Below are 24,392 nucleotides of genomic sequence, written 5' to 3'. Positions count from 1 at the left end.
CCTTCCTCACTCCATATCACTCTTTTCCTGCATTATCACTTTTCTGCTTACTGAAGAAGGTAGTTTGTGACAATCTGGCTGCTTTGTCCCAAACTGACCAACTAATGCATAGTGGTTAGTTTTTCAACTCCTTTTGAGATGAGTGAGACTTTTTTGGATCTGTACTGCAGGGTAACCACCCACTACTGATCTTTCTTTTCTTTCCTTAGAGTTGATCCTCTAACAGACATTTTAAACGTCTACTTCTATTCCAGAATGTCCTGTGAATGAACCCAAACTAACATATATTGGAGCAATGACAAGATTCTAGTCACAGGAGACATAATAGAATCAGAAGGAACACTCTAGAAAGTTGTTGTCATAGGTTTTAAAATTAATTTCATGATTATTCTAGACTAGCAAATCATAGATCCAATTTCTTAGCAATATCTAAGAGGGCTTCATAGCATACAAAAAGCATATATTTGAAAGAATGAAGATCTGTCAGAAAGCTGTCATTCCCCTGATGTGTCAACAAATTTGTTAACAGTGCAAATAATGAAATTAAAAAGCAAAGAAGAAAGTAACTGCTGAGAATTTTAACATAAATATTATCATCCTCATTTTTAGTAGTAAAAAAGGAGGGAAGTTTTTCTGAAAATGGATGAAGCGCTGAGTGTAATGGCACACACCTGTCATCCCAATACTAAGGAGAAAGAGGATGATCAGGGCTCCACAGGCTTTTTTGTCTACACAGTGAGTTCTTGACCAGTCTTAACAAAACAAAGCAAATGTTACTTAATACTAGATATAAACACCTATCATAAAGCCACAGTCATAAGAAAATCTATGCTCCAATAACATAAGAACCCAATGACAGATAATGGAATAAAATAGACATAGAAAGTCTAGGATAGACTTGTATGAAGGGAAACTATTTTATGGTATGGTGGTGTCTAACACTGGTCGAGTAAATAATGAAAGTTTTTTGCAGCAGTGGTATCACAAAAATAGAAATATGGTATTGAAAATCATAAAACCCCAATTTTACCTCTATCTCATTTCTGAATTCCAGATGGATTGGAGGCCTGGATGCTTATCTCTAAAGTGAAAAAGCACAAATACAGAAAAACACATGTTAGTTTGAGATGATGGAAAAGTTCTAACTCTCCTCCTGGGAGAAAGAAAAACTTTCAAAAAGAAAAGTTGAGCCTTTGCACACATTAAATTTTATTAGTCTCTTTACTTAATTGACAAGGTTATCAGCTTTGTGAGAGGTATCAAGATGATATTTATTCCATTTAACAGGTAGCACTTGGTACTTTGAATAGCTAAATAAGATAAATAAGTACCTGGCTGGAAGCCCAGTAGAGATCTAGAGAAAGCATCAGAGCAAGAAAATCCTAGGAAGAGAGAGATAACTAATAACAAGAAAAGTATTGATAGCAATCATCATAATAAGAGTTAATTTTATTTTCCCAATAACTTTTTACATATGCTTATTTACCAATTATACACGACAGTCCTCTGTAATAGGTATTATTAATAATACATATAGATGCTTGCCTTCATTAATGTTCTCAGCAGCACAAAGGAACCAATTACAAGACACTTCCAATGATCATATTAGAAAACAATATGAAAGTTGAGGCATAAAAATGTTGCTGGGAACAAGAAAAAATAGGCATGTTCATGTATTTTTATGGTAATGTTGATTGAAGGAGGTACTCTAGAGACAAGTGAATGGTACTGAATAAAAATGAATACATGTATACGCCTGCATGGGCATGACACTGACCTTTCATTTATATGCCAGCTCACCATGAAACATTTGCATAAAACCCATCTCTGAACTATTTAAGGTAAAAATACATAGAATACTATAAAGTAATATAAAATATGGTAAGGCAGTAAAATGTGGGCACATGGTACATCACTAAACAACAAAGGAATGAAATGTTTGTACAAAGCCATGGATTAATGAGGAAATTGAATGAAATAAATATCCAGTAACTTTCATCACAACTATTTAGTACCCATAGAACTCTAAGCTTACACATGTGCCTATATCCAAAAAATGGATCTCATTAATGGAGAGGAAGAGAAGGAGGAAAAAGCAGAGAGAGGGAGAGAGAGAGAGAGAGAGAGAGAGAGAGAGAGAGAGAGACCGAGAGAGAGAGCAGCCTTTGGGTATGTAGCCAAAATTGGTATTGCTGGGTCTTAAGGAAGGTTATTTCCTAATTTTTTGAGAAAGTGCTACACTGACATCCAAAGGGATTATACCAACAATGCAGAAGTTTTCCCTTTACCCCACAACCTCTCCAGCATAAGTTGTCATCAATGTTTTTGATCTTGTCCATTCTTACATGTGCATGATGGAATCTCAGAATTATTTTGATTTGTATTTCCCTGATAACTAACAATGTTTAGCATGTCCTTAAGTGTCTTTCAGCCGTTTTAGATTTCTCTGTTGAGAGTTCTCTGTTTGGTTCCGTACTCCATTTTTATTGGAGTATTTGTTCTTTTGATGACCACTTTCTTGAGTTCCTTGTATATTTTAGAGATCAGATCTCTGATGTGGAGTTGGTGAAGATCTTTTCCCATTCTGTAGGCTGTCATTTTGTCTCATTGACCATGTCCTTTGCTTTACAGAAGCTTCTTGGTTTTAGGAGGTCCCATTTATTGTTTCCCTCAGTGTCTGTGCTACTGGGGTTATATTTAGGAAGTGGTCACCTGTGCCAATACATTCAAGTGCACCTCCCACTTTCTCTTCTATGAAGTTCAGTGTGGCTGGCTTTATGTTGAGGTCTTCGATCCATTTGGACTTGAGTTTTGTGCATGGTGATTTATATGGATCTATTTTCATTCTTCTACATGTTGATATTTAGTTATTCCAGCACCATTTGTTAAATATGCTTTTTTCCATTTGATATTTTTTGCTTCTTTGTAAAAAAACAGGTGTTTGAAAGTATGTGGATTAATATCCAGGTTTTCAATGTGGTTACATTGGTCCTCCTGTCTGTTTTCAGGCCAATAACCAGCTTTTTTCAGTACTATGGCTCTCTAGTAGAATTTGAAGTCAGGGACTGTGATGCCTCCAGAAGTTCTTTTATTGTAAAGGATTGTTTAGGCTATCCTGAGTTTTTCAGCATCTATCTCTTGATAGCTGTTTTAAGTTTAATAAAAAGATGAGAGCTTTACCATGCATTCTTGCTCAACAAAATATAACCCAGTCTAGTAACTGTTAACTTCCTAAGATATTAGCGTTTCATATTAATTTTGAAAGAGATCAAAATTTTTCAGATACCAAGTGGAAAGTTAGACTGATGATCATTCCCCAACAGCAGTTAATCTTGGGCAAACCTGTGAAGCTTCAGGTAATTCCTCTGAGAGGATTGGTAGGAGAATTGTGTGGTCTGGAAACCAAGGTTGTATGGAAGGTGGGAGAGGGAGAGCTAGGCAAAGGCTAGCTCAGCGACCTTCCCACTTTCCTAGCACAAACTGCTACTTGATTGATCTTTGCTTTAAACCAATAGCTTTGTCTTCAGAGACTAACCCTTCTAATATAGTTTGGATTTCATCCAAGACTGATGGGGAACACATTTGAAAAACAGGCTTAATTTAGGTTTGGTTTTAGGTTGTACTGTTAAGGAAAATTGTTGAGTATTCGGTGATGGAGGAAGACGTTCCTTGTGTTGTTAAAAGTCCTTTGTCAAGTAAACTCATGGGGCGATTAAAATCTTGGGGTGTTCTATGACTTCTCGACTCACTGGCCCTTTACCACATAAAAATTCTCCAAAGACTTCACTTGGAGGTGTTATCTGACAAACCATGGCAAAGAATGAGAAATATTCCAGGTGACTGAGTTAAGCTCAGTGAACTGATGAACTTTAAAAGGACCAAGAAGAATGCTGGCTTTCAAAAGCAGTCCAAGGTCATTTATAAGAATATCCCTTTTTAATACATTTAAAAATAAATAAATTACTAAATAAGGATTAATGTTTTACTCTTTCTTTGAAGTTCTATTTTGCAAGGCTAACAAAAGAGGCAAGTATAGCAGAATAGTCATTATCTTATATTTTCTTTATGTAAACTAAAGAATATAAATTTTAGAACCAAAGGCAAAAACAATCATACAGCTAGCTCTGGATGGTAGCAGTATAATTTTATTCTAGCTACCAAGTGTTCCAATGTTCTTTTTTTTTCTTTTAAAAGCTGAGTTCAAATATACAATGGACATTAAGAAGGGTTTTTATTTTTTATTTTTTTTCTTGTTTCTTTACAGTTCAAAAATATCTGAGTTATTTTTTTTCTAAATGACAACTGCTCTGGACTAAGAGGGCGTCAAGTGTAATGCCTCCTGGAGCCTTGACAAGTAGGCAGTTGCCATGATGTGTTCTGAAGGTAAATTGAGGTCAGGAAGGGACAGACTACATAATGGATAAAACATACAGGCTAATTAATAGTGGAGTCTGCATTACTGCCTATCAGCATAATGACATGGCATGACATCCCCTGGAGCCCTTATGGTGATGCTCCCAGAACTCACAAGGGCATACTCTGCTCTTACTACTGTTTAAATATTGATTTAAAACTCACTAGAAACTAGAAAGAGTGAAGTATTCTGTCTTTAATTTTTTTTCTGAGTGTAAGTTTGCCAACACAGGGTTTGTCACTCAGGGGCTGTCCTTGAGCATACAACTTGGAGAAGGAACTCTTACTGTGCATGCCAATCAGGCCCTGCATTGCTGCCAAGAGCAGAGATTAGTATCCAGTCGATGCATGTGCCTCCTCTCTGCTGGGGGCAGGGGTGCATTTGCATGGGTGCCTAATTGCTAAGCCCTTTCTTTACCTTTTTCTGTTTTCAAAACCTATGGACCACTTTTATCTAAAAAAAAACAGCTTCTTGGCTTCCTTACCTTTCTGTCTCTTTCTAGGTCCTTTCTTCCTCCATTCCCTTTCTTTCTCTGATTTCCCTTCCTCCTCTTCTCTCCAGCTTCTTTCCTCCACTCTCCCTCCTCTTTCTGTTTTCTTCTTATTCTTTTTGTCTTTTTACAAAAAAATTAAGGAAAAAATTTAGATACAACCATGTCACTTAATAAAAATTAAGTAGAGTTAATACAACCAAAATTGTTATTGAATTTCTGCAGCCTGCCTAGGATTTAGGCCTGGGCTTATATTTTTCCTTCTGTCTTGCTTTTGTCATTTTTCATGGAAATTTTTTCATACAATAGTATGATAATTTTCCATACCCCAACTCTTCTCAGATCCTCCCACCTTCCCATTCACCTTTATTCTCTTTTTATCTCTTTCAAACTCCTAAGGGCTCATGGCTCTCACAGAAGTCTTATGTATAAAAAAGAAATAGATTTCATATTTTACAATGTAATTTAGCACTGGCCAATATCCCATTCATGTAATACTTCAAAGTTCACAACTGTTATCCCTAGAACAGAAAAAGACCAAACTGGATTCTGTTCCTATAATCATAACTTCAGGGTGAGCTTATCAAAAGCCCCCTTGTTTATTCCAAGAGTACCGAGTGTGACTCTGCACTAGGACCCCAGTGGAGGACAGCAAGACTCTTTATGGAGGGATGATACTCTGTGACAGATGCTGCACAATTACATTGCTAGTCAAACATACAGTAAGGACATCCACTTCATAGAAAATAGGGAAGCAAGACCTAGGCATAGAGGGTTGTGCGTGGTTGGTAGGGGAGTGGGTTCTGGTTGCAGTTGGTGAAGAAATCCCTAGGCAACAAAAGAGAAAGTACAGAGTACCTGCATGTCTGTTGAAGGACCTGGAGGCAGACACCCAAAGAAGCACAATACGTGAGGAGGCTCATCTGAAAACTGGGACAGAGAGGTGCCTGGAAAGCAGAGGACCAGCAGCCTACCTGAATTGCTCTCTGCAGAGTAGAAAACCATGCTGACAAAAGTATGTTTTGACAGTCCACTGTTTCCCAGCAAACCTCTCCTTCCTCCACTGGACTTCTGATACATTTTGGTGGGCGGCTGTTTTAACATTTGATTTCCCAGTGTCAAACTACACTCTGGAATAGATCCAAACAACATACCCACAAGGTGAATATCTACTGAGGGGCATTTCTGTAACTTTTTTTTTTCCTGACTGGGTTTATATTGGAGTTAGTCAGGTCAACATCCTGCTATAGTTGAAAAAAGAAGTCCGTTGCAATTCTGTTTTGCATATCCACATTTGGGTACATGGGTTAGTTATCTAACCAAGCGAAGGAGGAGGAGACTAAGTAAAAATGTGCAGAAAAAGGTTCATTAAAATAGCCTCAAATTTATGCAGAAATAAAAACTAGGTGAAACTACACAGGATGAGTCAGAGGGACAATAAACTTTATGATTTCTAGGTTGAGAAGATTAAAACATTTCCATGGATTTGGACAGTAAAGGAGCTAGCTTCATATTATGATGGTTTGAGGGGAGCTGAACGTTTCCAGTGGTTGGTAAATGCATGTCACATTTATAGTCTGGGAAATTTGTATAAGAAAATTACTTAAAGTGGGCTATCTAGAAGTAATGAGTTACTAGTTCGTAATCAGTAATTGGTATCATGGTTGGAGTTAATCTGTTGGATTAGTATATGTCCTAGTGGGTGATAGAAAACAACACACATTAGTTTGGATAGAAATGAAAGGAGGGAAAGCTAGGAAAGAACCAGAAAACAGGGTAAATGTAGGTTTCTTCTGGGAAGCCATGATGAGAGAGAGAGAGAGAGAGAGAGAGAGAGAGAGAGAGAGAGAGAAACTGTGTGTGTGAAAACAAGAATTTTACTTACTTCCACAGCTCTTAAACACACACATGTCAATTTGATAATTAAACTAATAGTGAACAGATGAGAGTAGAGAGGAAATTAGGATAGAAACATTCCTAAGGTGAACATGATTTTCACCTGGAGGAAAGCCAGTACCTGAAGGACCTGTTTGAACCCAGGCGATGTGGAAGGAAGGAAACATAGTGGTAAATGTGATGAGATAAAGAAAGTAGGTAAAATTCAGGATAGACATCACCTTTATGATCAATTCCAGATTACAGATCACACTGCATATCCCATAGCTACCAAGATCCCAAGGCTAGACCCGGCCCCAGATGCTCCCTACTTCCCCATTGTTTTTGAAATATCTTTGAAGACAGCATTGTTCTCGCAAAATTGTTTAGGCAGTTGTTCACCTCTGTGGAAGGATGGAAGGAGAGCTCAGGGCAGAGATTAGAATTCTGCTCTGTAAGTAGTCTTACATGGGTTTTAACCTCCCACCCACTCTCAAGCAAGAAATTAGACTCACATTAGGGAGTCACATATGAAAAAGAAGGCATGAGATTAGAAGAGTGACTTCTTGTGTATTAGGGTTTCTGTGGAAGAGAAGAATAGGGGGTAGAAATGACTAAAATTCATTATATAAATGTATGAAATTTTTGAACAACTTTTAAAAAGAGTGGAAGTGGCAAAGCAGCCACAGTGTCCTAGAAATTCAGTATTATGAAAGGGACCAGCCTCTCCACAAGACAAATCTAAAGTTGTGTGATGTTTGCCATCTGTATACTTGTGAATACATCTATACCACCTGGAGACCTTTTAAAAATATAGTCTCTAGATCCCCACCAAAATAAAAAAGTAGGTCTCCAAGCCCTCTGTGTTACATGTCTCCTAAATTATAACTTACTTTTAAAATGAATATTGCTCTAAATATTTTTGAAGGCCATGTCCTAGCAGCAAAAAAAAAGGCATTTTTGGTTGGATTTAGAATTTCTTTGTTAAGTTTCTTGGCCTTGTAAATGTCATCTTCCCACTTTTCAGCATGAAAGTATTTTTTTTCTCTCTTTCTTTCCTGCCTCAGGACAATGGCTTATTTTTGTGTCCTAAGCCTTGAATGGGGCTGAGGTAGATTAGGTTCACAGGGCCATGAATGTGTCTGAGTCCAGGTAAGGGAGATAGACACGAAAGGAAGAAAGAGGAGATAGGTTTCCATCCTGCTCAGGATTGCGTGAAGGCTGCACCAAGGAGGTGGAGCTCTTCTGACCAGCTGGCTTCTAAGTGACTATTTTATTTGGAATTTTACATTGCCATTTAGTTGCTAGGCAAGTTGCTTAAGGTCACTGAAGCTGATGACCATGCCAGCATGTGCACACATATACATGTTTGTGTGCACACATGCGTGCATGTGTGTGTGTGTGTGTGTGTGCATGTACACATGTTTCTGTGGTTCTATTTTCATCTGAAAGTAGCTATATTTTGGTGAAAAGGTGATTATTTTGTGTGTGTGCATAACATCACCTTGCTATTATGGAACAGAGACATGTCTAAGGTGAACTAAATGTTTGCCCATCCCTAAGTCCTGGTAATAAACTGAACAGTAGCTGATAGGCGAATGGTAACAGTAATGGAACCACTAACACTTTCTAGTAGAAGGTAGGACAGTCAAAGGACACTCATCTGAGATTCTAAACATTGCCCCTTCTTGTAGTCATTCCCCAGGTATGCATGGTCTCAGTTGGGAGCTAGAGTATGGAGAAGTAGAAGGTTAACTGATGGGGAGACCTCAGCAATACAACGTTCCTGAGGACAGCATCCATGTTGCGGCAGGACTCTTTGATGATGACTTTACTAGCCAGGATTCTTTTGAAGATCAGACCTGATTGAATGAATATATGTTACAAAGAAGATTTATTATTTCAACTTACACAAATGAGACTGGGTAGTCTGACAACAGCCACCTGCATATTAAAGTGAGAAAGAACCAGGTAGTTGCTTAGTCTGTGAAGTTGGATGGTTCAGCAACGTTAATCAGGTGCTAAAACATGGACAACTGCTTGTCTTCAGTCTATGTAAGAGGCCAAAGGAGCTGGGTTTTAACTGTAGCAAAGGAAGGCAGCCGCAGCGATGGGATAGATACACTTACAGCAAGAGGTAAACTAGGTCAAGAAGCCCTTCTTTTCCAGAGGACTTCTTTATAGCTGGACCATTGTTGACACGCTACCCGTTCTCCCTTCAGTTATTAAACCCTTGAAGACATACCCAGATAGGTTTTTTTGTTGATTCCAGTTGCAATTAAATTTATGTTTAAGATCAGTATCACAGTGATGAAGCTGTGTGTGGGCCATTAAAGTTGTTCTTTCTGCGGTAAGTAGACATTTCTCCACATCTCCCCAGTAAAAGTCACACAGCATTGTATCATAAGATTGGAAACATAACCAGGATCCTGTGCAGAATCATTGGAGGGAGATGAGAGTTCTAAGCATAGTCACTTCTTCCCCTTCTGCAACGTGACTTTCATTTTTTTTTAACATTTGCAAAATCAGTGTGTTTAATGGGAAGCTAAAAAAAATATCTCAGACTGGAAGATGACTTCTGCAGATAAGATACACAAGGCTTTTATTCTCCACCTTGCAATGAAGCAGAGTTCTGACTGACAGAAGCTTCTAGGTCCCAATGAGTAGGACTTCTGCATTTCTCAGCATCCATGTCTTCTCTATTAGAATTCAGAGTCTCTAATTCATTGCTTTTATTTCTCTCAAAATCTGCCTGAGAGACAACCTGGGACCCAGGTCCTTTTCCCTCATGGAAAGAACAGATTAGCCTATTCATAACTTAATTTTCAATATTCTAGTCTTTATATCAATGCCTTTTTGTAAATTTTAAGATGATCACATGCATGGAGGGGAAGAAATTAAACTTCCTTTTGTATTTCACAACACTTTTAATGAATTTCTTTTCCTTTCTTTTTATTTCTTTTTTTCCCCCTGAGACACGGTTTCTCTGGGTTATAGTCCTACCTGTCCAGGAAGTAGTTCTTGTAGACCAGGCTGGCCTCCAACTCATAGAGATCCGCTTGTCTCTGCCTCCCGAGTGATAGAATTAAAGGCATGTGCCACCACCATCCAGCAATAAATCCTTTTTCATTGACAAACTTCTGTGTAATTGCTTTTAAATATAAGGAAGCTAAGATAATGGGATTATGATTCTAAGTGTCTAATAGTAATAATAGGATTAAATAGTGCGCTTCCTGAGGAAGAGTGAGAAGTTAAACTCTGTACTCACATTGTTTTATTGGTACTCCCAACCAGAATTCCAGTGGGGAATGCAGTTCCATTTTAGGTATGAAAGGACTTAGTAAAATAATTTAGTAGATAATGTGTCTCTTCTGAAAAGACCATTGGCTGCACTTGTGGACACAAGTAACTCAAAATCAAGAAGACATTCCAGATCTCCTTGGAACACTGGAAATTTGAAGCTTAAAGGAACCCAGAAATTAATGTAAACTTTTTTTTAGATAAATTAATGTCTCCAAGGTCACAGAGTTAGTGACTTAAGAAGAGCTGAATTGTAGTGTTTAACTGAGGTACATAGACACAGTAAAAGTGAACTATTACTGAACTTGTACACATTTCTTTCTCATGTTCCTAATTTTTAGGCCCCACACCTGCATCATATACTAGTCTTGTCTTTAGTTTACAGTGTGGGACAATGATCACCATTTGTGGAAGGAGGCAGTAGTAGTTAATTTTGTCATCTTGATGGTCTCTGGAATCAACTAAGAGATACATCTCTTGTATTTTTGTGAGAGAATTTCTGGAAAGTATTAATCTAGAAGAGACTGTCCTCCCTCGGAGTGGCCAGCACTCTCCTCCAGGCGACTCAGATAATTTCAAGATTAGAGGAAAAAGCAATGTTGTTTTCCTGTCTTCTTCCACTTCTAGCTGGTGGGTGATCCCATCTCTTTTCTTGCTGTTGCCTCCAGGCTTCACTGACCTGGTCTCTAGCTTCATTGGTTTCCAATGTGGGCTAAAGACCAATGACTCGTAGAATCTTGAAAGTCTTCAGCACTAAATTGGAACTGCTCAGGAAGCTTTCTACATGAAACAATTTTGAGTTCACACCCTCACCAGTGTACAAATGACTACTGGTGTATTACCCAGCTCCTAATCTGTAAGCCATTATAGTGAGCCCTCTTTTGCAATATGCAAATAGCCTAGCTATTCTGTTCTTTAGAGAGTCCCATCTGATGAGGTAGAGTGGTGTTGAAAAGAGTTTCATCAGATGTCTTAGCCTTTGAGTATGTTTGGGAATAAAATGGCTAAAAGTTAGGCAGCTAGTTAGATGTTATCAGTCTTGATGGTCATCAGGGATGGACCCCCTCACTCATAACCAGAAGGAAGTGAAACTTGATGATAAAATTCACGGTCAGAAGGTGGCATTTGAGATTTATCTTTAGCCTGGGTGGGCACATGATAACCTGAACAGCCTGTTGTAAAATTACTAATGAAAGTCTTTCTGGTAAAGAACAGATATACTGTTGGCCCTTCCCCTAAGAGTTATTGCAAGTGAGACTGTCAATCTCCTGAACAAGAAAACATTATTTAGACAAGCAGTACTTTTTGTAGACTAGAAACTAGACAAAGGCTACCTAAACGTGTAGATTGACACAATGATTTTTTCAGCCATTGACTGTTCATGACCCTTGACAGTGCTTTTCCTTCACTTTGCAATAAATTACTTATTTTCTATGCTATGCCCTCTGTGTTTTGTCTAAATTCTTTCTACAGGAGTCACAAGGACTAGGGAATGGAGGGGAAGTTGGAGTGAAATTCTTGTGACATGTTGTGCTTTGAGTTTTTCATGATTGCTCTTAAACCTGGAGAATGATATTTACATTTTTGCTAGTAAGTCATGGATTGGCACTTCTACTAGTGGCAGCATTACATAGAGGGCTGAGAGACCAGTCTTGGTAGTTATTAGAGCATTTGAGATAAAAAGTTCAAGCACATATATTGGCAAGGGAAAATCAAGAAGTCTGTTGAAGCATGATTAATAAAAACTTAGAGAAACTGGGGTTCAACCTGAGGATCCGAAAAACAAAACAGTCAGTCACTGGCTCTCACCTTGACCTCAGCCTGAAATGATGATCCTGCTTCTTGGAATCTCAGAATGAGATTGTGTCTCAGAGTTGTTTCCCCCCATTTTGTGTTCCCCTCTAGTCCTGGAATTAAAGGCATGTACCACTGGGATTAAAGGCATGCACCACTCGATTTCTATGGCAACTAGGGTGGCTACCGTGTGTTACCATAACCTGTCCTGTAAGGCTGGCCAGTGGCACTGTTTTACTCTCAGATCTTCAGGCAGTCTTTATTTATTAAAATACAATTGAAATGGCACTACAGTCTGTAAGTGTGGCAGCTGGTATTTGTGACTTTGACACTCCTCTTGGAGAAAGGAGGAAAGTTGGTGCCCTGTTTGTAGCTCAGAAGCAGATGTTAACTAAGAACCAACTGGAAAGAGTTCAAAAACAGACACCAGTGAGATGAGCCTATTTCTGGGTTTGTCTCTCAGCTCTCTTCACCTGGGATGAAGGCAAAGATGTGGAATTTTCAACAAAAGTCAAACCTGAGTCACCAGAGCTGAGCCATGGAGAGTTGTGGAAGTCCTTAAATACAAATCAGAGAGAACAACCCAAGCGTGGTGAGCTGCACAGGAGAGCACAGAGCACTGCCTGGCCACACATCGTCCCTTCCAAGATCCATGCTCAGACCTCATCCAAGAAATCAGTGAGTAGTACTGTTAACATACAATGTTTGTTGGGCTTCTGTAGTGGAGCTGAACTCTTTGCATCAGGGCCCTCTGTGATCTGCCTTGGAAGACACCATTCTTAGTCCTCATTCACAGATGAGAAAACTGAGATTTCAGTGAGCTAAAATGCATCCCAAGAAACTTTTGGATATGGAGAGAAAACTGAGGTTAGGGAAGGAAAATGATATTATCTAATTTAAACATAGTTTTATATGTACTATTTATAAGGATTGTACACTGCCTCTGTGCTAAAATATGTAGCAAAAACAAAAAAATCCATATAAACAATGAGCTCAGTAATGCATTTGTGTTAGTTCATATTGGAATTTACCTTTCTAATTTAAAATAAGTTAAAATTGGGTGCAGGGTTGTTCTGTCTTAGCTGATTTTGTAAATCTAAAACTTTTCTAAAACGTATTATTTAAAGCAAAACAAATAAGCATGTCTCTGAAACCATGAAGCTTCATGAAGTCAACTGGAATAGATGTATGGGCTAGTGGGAAGAGACAGAATTGACCAGTTAGGGTGTTTCTCACTAACACTGTGAGGAAGAATGATGCTGTTAGAGCATTCCACAGATGTAGTAAGGGCAACAGATGAGCTGATCAGCGCTCACTGGAAACAACATTGGTTCTCCATTTCATAGGTTGCTGAGATCAAGTAAAACACAGAGAAGGAGAACCTCAAATAAGTATTTGAAGAACCCAACACTGTCAAAATAGAGTTATATAAGATTGCAAAAGTGGTTTAGTGTTTAACTTATAAAATGTTTAGCTATAAAAGATAAGGACGGTTGAATTTTGTCAAAAGCTTTTTCAGCATCTAATGAAATGATCATATGATTTTTTTTTTTCAGTTTATTTATATGATGGATTACATTGATAGATTTTCGTATGGTGAACCAGCCCTGCATCTCTGGGATGAAGCCTACTTGATCATAATGGATAATTTTTCTAATGTGTTCTTGGATACGGTTTGCCAGTATTTTGTTGAGTATTTTTGTGTCGATGTTAATGAGTGAGATTGGACTGTAATTCTCTTTCTTGGTTGAGTCTTTGTGTGGTTTTGGTATCAGAGTGACTGTAGCTTCATAAGAGGAATTTGGCAAAGACTCTTCTGTTTCTATATGGTGAAATACATTAAGGAGTATAGGTATTAGCTCTTCTTGGAAGTTCTGGTAGAATTCCGCATTGAAACCATCTGGTCCTGGGCTTTTTTTGGTAGGGAGGATTTGATGACAGCTTCTAATTCTTCGCGACTAACAGGTCTATTTAGATTGTTCATCTGGTCCTGGTTTAACTTTGGTATATGGTATTTATCTAAAAACGTGTCCATTTCTTTTACATTTTCCAGTTTTGTGGCATACAGGCTTTCGTAGTAAGATCTAATGATTCTTTGAATTTCCTCTGTGTCTGTGGTTATGTCCCCCTTTTTATTTCTGATCTTATTAATTTGCATATTCTCTCTCTGCCGTTTGATTAGTTTGGATAGGGGTTTATCAATTTTTTTGATTTTCTCCAGGAACCAGCTTTTTGTTTCATTGATTCTTTGTATTGTTTTCTGTGTTTCTATTTTGTTGATTTCAGCCCTCAGTTTGATTATTTCCAGTCTTCTACTCCTCCTAGGTGAGAGCTGAAAAAGCTTTTGACAAAATTCAACATCCCTTTATGATAAAAGTCTTGGAGAGATTAGGGATACAAGGGTCATACCTAAATATAATAAAAGCTATTTACAGCAAACCGACAGCTAACATCAAACTAAACGGAGAGAAACTCAAAGCCATCCCATTAAAATCAGGAACATGGCAAGGCTGTCCACTCTCGCCATACCTCTTCAATATAGTGCTTAAAGTTTTAGCAATAGCAATAAGACAACATAAGGGGATCAAGGGGATTTGAATTGGGAAGGAAGAGGTTAAACTTTCATTATTTGCAGATGATGTGATAGTGTACATAAGGTACCCCAAAAACTCCACCAAAGAACTCCTAAAGCTGATGAACACCTTTAGTAATGTGGCAGGATACAAGATCAACTCCAAAAAATCAGTTGCCCTCCTATACACAAAGGATATGGAAGCAGAGAAGGAAATCAGAGAAGCATCACCTTTCACGATAGCCACAAATAACATAAAATATCTTGGGGTAACTCTAACCAAGGAAGTGAAAGATCTATTTGACAAGAACTTTAAGGAATTGAAGAAAGAAATTGAAGAGGATACCAGAAAGTGGAAAGATCTCCCTTGCTCTTGGATTGGGAGGATCAACATAGTAAAAATGGCAATTCTACCAAAGGCAATTTATAGATTCAATGCAATCCCCATCAAGGTCCCATCAAAATTCTTCACAGATCTTAAGAGGACAATAATCAACTTTATATGGAAAAACAAAAAACCCAGGATAGCCAAAACAGTCTTATATAATAAAGGAACTTCTGGAGGCATTACCATCCCTGACTTCAAACTCTACTACAGAGCTACAGTGTTGAAAACAGCTTGGTATTGGTATAAAAACAGAGCAGTAGACCAATGGAATCATATAGAAGACCCAGATTTTAAGCCACAAACCTATGAACACCTCATTTTCGATAAAGGAGCTAAAGTATACAATGGAAGAAAGAAAGCATCTTCAACAAATGGTGCTGGCACAACTGGATGTCAACCTGTAGAAGAATGAAAAATGACCCATATCTATCGCCATGCACAAAACTCAAGTCCAAATGGATCAAAGACCTCAATATCAGTCCGAGCACACTGAACCTGATAGAAGAGAAATTGGGAGGTACCCTACAACACATGGGCACAGGCGATCGCTTCTTCGGTATAACCACAGCAGCACAGACATTAAGGGCAACATTGAATAAATGGGACCTACTAAAACTGAGAAGCTTCTGTAAAGCAAAGGACACTGTCACTAAGACAAAAAGGCAACCCACTGACTGGGAGAAGATCTTCACCAACCCCACAACAGACAAATGTCTGATTTCCAAAATATATAGAGAACTCAGGAAACTAGACTTTAAAATGCTAATTAACCCAATTAAAAAATGGGGCACTGATCTGAACAGAGAATTCTCAACAGAAGAAGTTCAAATGGCCAAAAGACACGTAAGGTCATGCTCAACCTCGTTAGCAATCAGGGAAATGCAAATCAAGACAACTTTGAGATATCATCTTACCTGTCAGATTGGCTAAAATCAAAAACACCAATGATAGCCTCTGCTGGAGAGGTTGTGGAGGAAGGGGTTCCCTCATCCATTCCTGGTGGGAATGCAAACTTGTGCAACCACTTTGGAAAGCAGTGTTTCGGTTTCTCAGGAAATTCGGGATCAACCTACCCCTGGATCCAGCAATACCTCTCTTGGGAATATACCCAAGAGATGCCTGATCATATGACAAGGGCATTTGTTCAACTATGTTCATAGCAGCATTATTTGTAATAGCCAGATCCTGGAAACAACCTAGATGTCCTTCAATGGAAGAATGGATGAAGAAAGTGTGGAATATATACACAGTAGAGTACTACTCAGCGGTAAAAAACAATGACTTCTCAAATTTTGCATGCAAATGGATGGAAATAGAAAATACTATCTTGAGTGAGGTAACCCAGACCCAAAAAGATGAACATGGGATGTACTCACTCATAATTGGTTTCTAGCCATAAATAAATGTCAGTGATTCTATAATTTGATATCCTACTGAAGCTAAATAAGAAGGTGAACCCAAAGAAAAACATATCGCTATCCTCCTGGGTAGGGGAAGTAGACAAGATTGCCAGGCAAAAAATTGGGATCTTAAGGGTGGGGTGGGAGGGGGTAAGGGGAGATGGGGAGAGAAAAGTGAGAAGGGTAGGATGGGGAGAACTTGGGTCAACGGGATGATTGGGATAAAGGAAGGTTGGATAGGGGAGCAGGGAAGCACATATCTTAATTAAGGGAGCCATCTTAGGGTTGGGAAGAGACTTGGACCTAGAGGGGCTTCCAGGTTCCCAAGGCGAGGTCCCCAGTTAGTTCCTGGGTCAGCTGAAGATAGGGAACCTGAAATGATCCTATCCTATAGCCATACTGATGAATATTTTGCATATCACCATAGAACCTTCATCTGGCGATGGATGGAAATAGAGACAGAGACCCACACTGGAGCACTGGACTGAGCTCCCAAAGTCCCAATGAGGAGCGGAAGGAGGGAGAAGATGAGCAAGGAAGTCAGGACCACGAGGGGTGCACCCACCCACTGAGACAGTGGGGCTGATCTATTGGGAGCTCACCAAGGCTAGCTGGACTGTGACTGAAAAAGCATTGGATAAAACCGGACTCTCTGAATATGGCGAACAATGAGGGCTGCTGAGAAACCAAGGACAATGGCACTGGGTTTTGATCCTACTACATGTTCTGGCTTTGTGGGAGCCTAGCCAGTTTGGATGTTCACCTTCCTAGACCAGGATGGAGGGGGGAGGACTTTGGACTTTCCACAGGGCAGGGATCCCTGACTGCTCTTCAGACTTGAGAGGGAGGTGGAGAGGAGTGGAAGGAAGGGGAGAGGAATGGGGGGACGGGGAGAGGAGTGGGGGGGGGGAGTGGGATGCTGGGAGGAGGCGGAAATTTTTTTTTCTCAATAAAAAAAAAAGATAAGGATGGCTGGGCCGTGGTGGCACACGCCTTTAATCCCAGCACTCGGGAGGCAGAGGCAGGCGGATCTCTGGGAGTTCGAGGCCAGCCTGGTCTACAAGAGCTAGTTCCGGGACAGACACCAAAGCTACAGAGAAACCCTGTCTCGAAAAACCAACAACAACAACAAAAAAAAAAAAAGATAAGGAGGTAGTCACTCAGAACAGTGTCCTGGAAGACAAAAGATAAGACAGCTTCAATCTTAGGAGATGGCACGGTGGGTAAAAGTTTTTGCTGTGCAAATGTGAAGACTCATATTCAGATCCCCAGCATGCACATAAAAATCCAAGCATAGCTCTCTGTGCCTGCACTCTAAGAGCTGAGAGGAGTCAGAGGGTGAGGGAATCACTGGAGCTCATTGGCTGCCAGTCTAGCTGAAAAATGACAATCTCTATGTTCAGGCAAAGACCTTGTCTCAAGATAATACTATGGAGAACAATAGAAGTTTGTGCTCATAATGTGTGAGCACACAGACACACAGACAAACACACATATCACATTTTCTAAATGATTGTTTCAATGAGAAGTTATTCAGTGGCAACATATCTGTCCATTCTCTTTTGTTCCTTTGTGTCACCATCTCAAATCAAAACAGAGGGCATAGTCTTTGTCCTAGCAGAATCAGTGACTGACCAGTCCTGTTACTAGCTCTCTCCTGTATTCTGACTACTGGGCCAGCTAAAAGATGCTCTAACTCTTACTACCTGGATAGCTCAATTGGTAGAGCACGGCACTCTTAATCCAATGTCGCTCCACATTGAGTTTCGGATATTACGATTTCTTTTTATTGCTTTATTAAAAAATAAAACTTGGGAGTAAATACTAGGGAGTAAATATTAGGGATCTCTTGGAAAGATTAGTGGAGTGACGGAGAAACAATCACCTGCCCTCTACTTCACCTCCACAACTGAAAAGGCCATGCATCCCTTCAGCCCCTCATTATTTCTTCTCTGTATGTCCCTCTATCTCGCTCTGAATCAGTCAGAAAACTCTATAGTCCACTTCAGTCAGCTAAATATTGACTCTGCCCACCTAACCGATGTTGGACTCTGTTGGTGTTCTCAGAGCAACCAACACAAGCAAATCTCTCACAACAATCCACAGGAGGATGGACTGGAAGCAGTGTGATTGCGGCTGGTTCTGGTACACGTCAGAGGAAAAGTGTGGGTTTTCCAGTGGCCATGTGGCATTTACATAAGCACACCTAATTCTTGCATATTGTGTGGTCTGTTTGAATAAACTTTTAAAAGACTTTAAAAGGAGAATGACCTCATTTCAGAAATAAATACATTCCTTGGAAGAAAGAGGAAAGATAGACTTTATCCAGCAGCATCACACCTTTTGATATAATTTCTCAAAATATTACAACTTTTCACGATAAAAACCTAACCATCAGCATTTTAGATTTATGAGTCTGGAGGAAAACATTTACTTCTAAGAATGGAGCGAATCAGGGACAGCTTTCAGGCCAAGACAGTGCAAGCGTGTTAGCTTAAAACAACAGTCTATGGCAGCAGACAAAGCAATAAAACTATTTTCAGGATGAATTCTTATATTTTATTAGCTTACATATTTTAAAAATTGTCCTTGCGTTATGGATTCAGGGAGCTTGCATTTAATGGGAGGATGATTAAAGGGATCCTGGGTAAGGGAAAAGCACAATGTAGCAAAGAAAATTGTGTGAGGTAATTTATTAGCAGACATGAATATGCTCCCTGGAGCCATCACAAACCCAGTTTGTGTGTATAAACGTGGTGTTAGCAGAAAGATACTGATCCTGATGCTTTATGTCTTTCACGGTTTTGTACACAAGGCATGGTGGTGCTACATTCTGAGTCTAGTACCTGCTTCTGGCCAGAACAAGCAGACAGTGATTGAACCTCAAATAAACACTTCCCTCAAGGCTGGTGGTCAGAAACTTAGTCAGACCTGGCACATAAGTTGTGTGGATGATAAAATCAGTGACTTGGATTATAGTTAACTAATTAGGTCATGTGCTTATAGACTTTTAGTGGGAGTTTTTATTTATTTATTTATTTCCCATTAGATTTCCACATTTTCACATTTGCAAGAAAGGATTCATTTGATAAATGTTGTCATAGGAGAGTAGGGGTAGAAACAGTATGGACATTTAGTCTGTTTGTGGTCTATTCTAATTTTTTAATTCAAATCTTCCATTCCTAGGATTGAAATTTTTCTTTTATTGCAAATAAAGTATTCAGTCACATGAAGAGGGACTTCGGTATAACACCAAGAAGTGCATACTTGGGCATACTTGGATGTCTAACAAATGGGCTTGAAACTCAGTTTGTTCCTTTACTAAATCCAACATTTTGGACAATTAGTTTAATCTGAAGTTTTGTTCTCTACTTGGCAAAGACACTTCATGAGGCTAGTAGAATAAAGAATTAAATATGGTGATGTACATGTTAGGCACACTGATCATCCATGAAAGGTGTGAAGTTTTAAATGGAACGTATGCAAAGAAAGTACCCTAGGTTACTTAGCAATAGGTGCTTATGAGAAGGTGGGAAAGGCAGTTATAGTCTCAACATTTCAAATGAGTGGAGGGAGCTAAAGATCAGTGTGACTCCTGGTAAATGGACTTAATAGTTATTTGTATTTTCTATGGACTTGAGGCATGAATATTCTAAGTTTTCAAGTCATTGAGCTCATCAAACCTCTAAGGCTAAGAAATGGGCAGGTTTGAGAAGAGAAAATCAATACTATCTGAAGGGGTGGGGACAGTGTCAAACCAAGCCCCGTTTTTATTTATAGCAGTAAATCCTATACAAAAGCCCGCCCCATGGAGAATTCTACCCCAGTTACCTGAATGCTTTCTTCATTTTAATCTTGACCTCATCTTTCTGGACAAACCATAAGTTGTGAATAAGTTTCCCTGATTCTTTATATAGCTGTGGAAAAGTCAAAAATCATTTTTTCCCTGTTGGAAGAATTGGCCCAAAGTTTGCTTTCTGTTTAGTTAGTACCAACTTGCCTACCACTGTTTTTTTTTCTGATCATACATCTAAAACTCAGACAAGAACTTTTGATTTGGAAGTTGAGACTGGAGTTAAAAACTGAACTCCAGAAGGGCTTGGCTAATTCTAAATCTAAAAATCTGAATTATTAAAGAACCAAGTTGGAAAAGCACATACAGATGGGTTTTCTTAAGCACACTTTGCATTTCAAAGACACCACTCTGGTTCTGAGCTGGCCTGTGCAGGGTATGGTAATAGTACAGGCCTCCTAAGTGACGAAGTTTAGATTCTGTTTTCATTCATCAATCACATTCAAAACAGTTTGAATTCTAGATGTAGATTATGTGGCTACTGATGGTTTTTTCACTCTTCAGATTGGGATTATAATGATCCCTGGAAGACAAAAAAATAATTTTCTTCTGAGGTGAAAAGGAAGAAAGCGTATATGACAGCCCAGTGGTATGATATTGAATATGCATTTTAGTTCCCAGATGAAGCTTCATCTCCCTGGCATAAAATAGGTCTCCTTTGTGTGACTCTTTCCTGTACTTCTGTAAGTCAGAACACTGGAGCAAGACGGATCATATTACCCATTTGAACTGTGACTGATGTGCACAACAAAGCAAATGATACTACTGTTTGAAGAGCACAAACAACACTACACTCCCAGTTTCGGAGTGTCCTAGACAGCAAATCCTTCCCATTAACACACTAAGCGGGTGGAACTCCCAGTCCGACAACTGGACAATATACAGACGGTAAGAGACTCAAGAGCAGTTAGACCCTCAATGGATGCTAATCGCATCCCTCCTCTCAAGGTTCGGGCTCTATGCGGAAGAGGAGGTGGAAAGATCGCAGAAGCCAGAGTGGTGTGCAACTTCAAGAAAACAAAGTCTTCTAATCACAGTGAGCTGATGCACAGACGAACCCAAACACACTGTGACAAAATGCTCAACAAAAACTCACGCCAGACAAAATCCCAGCACAGAGAAGTGAGAGAGGGCAAAATTCCCACCCCACTTCAAATAGTTATTTGTAATTGATTGATGATGGGAAAGCAAAAATCAGTTCTCTTAAATGGAGTGACAGTGGGTATGTATGTCAACCATGCTCCAGGCCTGGAGTGACAGTTGGTATGTCAATCACACTCCAGGACAAACTTCACTTGGGTTTAGCTGGCTAACACAAACAGGAATTCATGGGGCTTTTTTGTTTGTTTGTTTGTGTGTGTGTGTGTGTGTGTGTGTGTGTGATTTTTGCATTTTGCTTTTTTTTTCTAAGAAAGAGAATGATATTAGGTGGATTAGGAGAATCTGGAAGGAATTATAAGAAGATTAAAGAATATGATCAAAATGTATTATTTGAAATACTAAAAAAAGCATAAAATGAATTAAAAACCAAACTCTTAGTTGTGTTGTACCTAATGAAGCATCCCTCACACCACATATTAGGGTCCCATACCTCTTGCTCAATGTTCCAAGACCCTCACACCACATAGTAGGGTCCCATACCTCTTGCTCAATGTTCCAAGACCCTCACACCACATAGTAGGGTCCCATACCTCTTGCTCAATGTTCCAAGACCCTCACAGGCAAATACAGATGTGGTGATTGATGTCCTGAGTCCCACGCCCCTGAACTTTTGTTTTTAATAAGTTCCACTGTTTCAGTTGCATGGTGCCTGGCACTATAGTTCCTGATCATAATAGATGACAGGAATAGGGGGTTCAAATCAGCAATGCTGGGTGTTCAGGCATCTACAGACTTAGAAGTAGCCCTGTCAAATATATCAGTTCTGTGAACCTTTGTTTGACAACTTCCAGAAAGCCACAAATCTAATCTATTTTGTCTAATCCTCCAACCTGTAATGTTTTCTGCTTATTCATTGCCCATAACAAACTGATTTTTAACTTTACGGAAGAAAACTACAATTTGCTTTGTAGTGTCAGTCAGTTTTTGGTGCAGATACTCCCCACATAGCTAAGTTGGCAATGTGATACAGAACACAGGCACTGTGGCAATAAATCCTCCCACCCCAGCACAGGCCAGCACTATCACACCACTAGTCTGTGACCTGCATACCAGATATTCTTAATAAGGCCACATAGTTATCCATGACAGATCAAAGCAGAAAACTGTCCTTCAGGAATTAGGAGGTACAAACTACCAGCTGGTTGCACACCACTGTAAACACCACTTTTAAATTAGTTGACATAAGATAACCATAGAGATGCTGGCTCCAGGCTATTGTTTGAAAGATTTAAAATGTGAAGATGAGAACTCAGTACATTCCCCAAATTCTATCCTTCACTCTTTCTTTGTTTTGTTTCCCCAAGAGTTAGATTTGTCCAGAGCAATTTTCACCCCTTCCTTTATTGTTACATGGCAGAATTTATTAATTATTATTATTTTAGATCTTCTATAAACTTTATTCATTTTAGAATTTCATACATGTAAACTATTTTTACATTATTCTTCCTCTTCCCTCTTTCTCCTCCAATATATCTCATTTCTGCCCCTACTCTTGCTCAAATTCATGGCCTCTCTTTTGGTAATTAATATTGTTTTACACACACACACACATCCTAATGAGTATCTTTAGGGTTATTCATATGTATGTACAGATATTTGGGGTTGACCACAGGGATCTGATAACCTATCCAGGGACTTGTCCCTAATGAAAACTGATTCTCTCTTCCTCAGCAGCCATTGATTGCTTGTAGCTCTTCATCTGGGGTAGACAGAGCAAGTGAGAATTTCCTTTCCACATTGGCCTGTCTACTGTGTGGTTGATCATTATGTAGGTGTCCTCTCTCTTTTTTAAATTTATCTATTTTACATCCCAATCACAGTTTCTCCTTCCACCTCTCCTTCCAGTCCTCCCCTTTTCTTCCCCCAACTACTCCTCCTCCATTTCTGCTTGGGAAAGGGCAGGTCTCTTATGAGTGTCAACAAAACATGGTATCAAGTTGCAATAAGACTAAGCACTTCCCCATATATTAAGGCTGGGTAAGGTGACCCAGTATGAGGAGCAGGGTCACAAGAGAAAGTTAATGAATCTGAGACAGGCCCTGTTCCCACTGAGTAGCACAAGAGGATCAAGCTACACAACGATCACATATAGTCAGAGGGCCTTGGTCAGTCCCATGCAGACTCCCTGGTTGTGGGTTCAGGCTCTGTGAGCTCTTACAAGCCCAGGCTAGTTAATTCTGTTGGCTTTCTTGTGGTAAGTCCTCTGGCTCCTACAATCCTTTCTCCCCATCTTCTGCAAGATTCCCCAAGCTCCACCTAATAGGAATCCATATTATTGAGATTTCACAATTTCATTTTCCTTGTGTAATATTATCTTGCAGCAGATATGCTGACCCTTTGAATCATACCATCTTCTCTGACTTTTCCCAAGGCTTAGATATAGGATTGTTCTGTAGATGTATAAACAGAGTCTGGGTACCCCATGGTCAGTTGTTGTCCATAGTTTGGCTAGTTGTTGGTGTCCCTTAAAGTCTCTATCTGCTGCAAAAAGGAGTTTCTTAATAACGAGTAAGAGGTTCACTATTCTTGATCTATGAGTATAAGAACAAATATTTAGAAAACAGTTAAAATTACATTGTTTTAGAAAAATGGTAGTAGCGGGTTATTGTCTATGACCTTTCCAGTCATGGGTAGTTGGATAGGTTTACATTACCAGACATGAATTCCTTCCCATTGACCAAACCTTAAGTCAATTAAACACCTGTTTATTACTTCCAAAACATAATTGTTGCTCTGGTCATTATTGTGGTTTACAGGCAATGGAGCTGGGAAAGACTTTTGGTTGCTTTTCTACTTAGGTAGTTTTTTTAAAGAACCGTTAGCTATTCCTAGCACTAGTTCTCTAGTAAAAGTTAGGATGCCTTTGTGTCAGTCTCAGCTCTATTTCTTCAGCTTTTATGTCCACAATATGTGGTGTCAGAGGCAATCAAAGACAATGGAAATTGCCTATATTGTTCTGGGAGTTAGTTAGGTTTAGGATTAGAGATAGACAAGGTTAGGGTTGGGGTTAGGCTTTTGACTATGGTTAGGGGTTTAGGGTTAGAACTCCATGTATGGCGTTCCATGTACATGAGTATGACAAAGTTAGGGTTAGGGTTGTGACAGCGGTTAGGTGTTTAGAGTGAGAGCTCCGTGTACTGTGACA

This window comes from Microtus oregoni, unplaced genomic scaffold (assembly GCF_018167655.1).
Source record: "Microtus oregoni isolate MIOR12 unplaced genomic scaffold, Mior012 000034F_ref0000314, whole genome shotgun sequence".
NCBI classification, from domain to species: Eukaryota; Metazoa; Chordata; class Mammalia; order Rodentia; family Cricetidae; genus Microtus; species Microtus oregoni.
The sequence above is the reverse complement of the archived record's forward strand: the minus strand, read 5'-3'. Positions refer to the sequence as shown.